Raw genomic sequence first — 1,547 nt, forward strand, 5'->3', positions numbered from 1 at the left:
GAAAGCAGTAGAAGATGGCCCAAGTCCTTGGGCCCCTGCACCCATGTGGGTGACTCAGAAGAAGCTCTTGGCTTCGGATTGGTGTAGTTTCAGCCGTTGCAGCCAGATGGGCGAATGAACCAGCAGATGGAAGACCTCTGTGTCTCTACCTCTCTCTGTAACTGTCTTTCAAATGAATAAAATAAATCTTAAAAAAAAAGATAACTGCATCCACTGATAGACCTTGAATAATCTGCTGTTGTTCTTTTGGTTTGCACTAGGATGCCAAAGAAAAATCCCTGCGCTTTCTGTCTGTCTTTGTGGCAGCCCAGATTGAATTGGGGAATACATTTGTAGCCTAGGAATGTTGCGTGGAGAGTGTTGATGTAATCTTTTTTTTTTTTTTTTCTTCAGTAACAAAGTTGGCAATTTGGATCTATCACTGCTCATCATAACTGGCTGCTGCTTGTCATCCACACAACACCAGGATTTACAGGAAGTGGGACTGATGTTATCTTGAGCTCCTCACTTATTTTGACCATGATTTACTTCAAGTGGAGGCATTGTTTTTAAGGCAAAAAACATTGTCATGTAGGTTGTCTAAAAATAAAATGCATTTAAATTCAAAAAAAAAAAAAAAAGATAACCTGGGGTCATAAAATTCAAACCAGAGAAAGAAGTTAACATCACTTAAGTGTTATTCTAGTTTCTCATTGACATTTATATTGTTTAGATTTATCAGGTTCTTGGCTATGGACTCTATACTCATACCTAGGTACATGACTATGGTGCCTCCAGAAATTTTTATTCTACCTAAATTTTCTCCTGATATTTATTCTCAAACTAATATGCCTAAGTCTGAACTTAATTGAATCCTAATCTTGCTTTGCTTCAGCATCACAAAAAAAAAAAAAAAAAAAAAAAAAAAAAAACTCAAGTCGCACCATAAGCCTTCATTAGGCATGTGGAGAAGATTTGAGCATCTTTTGATTCTGAGGTCTCCAAGACTCAGTGAAAGAAATGTAAACCTCAAGTTAGGAAGCAAGTGTCCCCCCACCCATGGATAAATTTGAATAAGCATTAGAAAGAGGGAGGTTATATTTAGTACCTTTTGTGTAAATGTAGCTAAGTTTTCTTTTGTGACCAGATCCCCTACAATGCAAAACAGACCATCACATAATCCTACTTATTAGAAAAGAGTCTTTTGTATTCAGAATCTTCATACAAACAGTCTATTTTGTGAGATAACTTCTAGGTCTGTGAGTTCTTTTTCCCTGCCCCTGATTTTAACTCTTTCATGATGTTAATTCATGATAATTGACTTGAAAAATGAAGACCTTTTAAGGCTTTATTGAAGTTTATTACACCAATTATTCTGAAATTTAACTAGAGTTTTCAATAATTTCAATGAAAAATGTAGAATAATAAGATATATTATGCTTAATAAAGAGTGAGAGAACTTTTATTCCTAAAGTTTATTATTTTTGACCACTATTTTATTCACTCATGATGGTCATGCAATTAGACACAGACTCTTCAATTGTAATAATTTATATGAACATAAGACA

General features: G+C 34.7%; 1 non-coding gene across 1 annotated transcript; it reads left to right on the forward strand.

Annotated features, from left to right (window-relative positions):
• Positions 1 to 204: 204 nt before the first annotated feature.
• Positions 205 to 332, forward strand: LOC127485173 (small nucleolar RNA SNORA31). The gene has a single exon (XR_007912340.1). It is a non-coding gene; the product is annotated as a small nucleolar RNA SNORA31 (small nucleolar RNA).
• Positions 333 to 1,547: the final 1,215 nt, after the last annotated feature.

The sequence above is a fragment of the Oryctolagus cuniculus genome, chromosome 1, assembly GCF_051225735.1.
Source record: "Oryctolagus cuniculus isolate XC-2025 breed Fujian yellow rabbit chromosome 1, ASM5122573v1, whole genome shotgun sequence".
NCBI lineage: Eukaryota > Metazoa > Chordata > Mammalia > Lagomorpha > Leporidae > Oryctolagus > Oryctolagus cuniculus.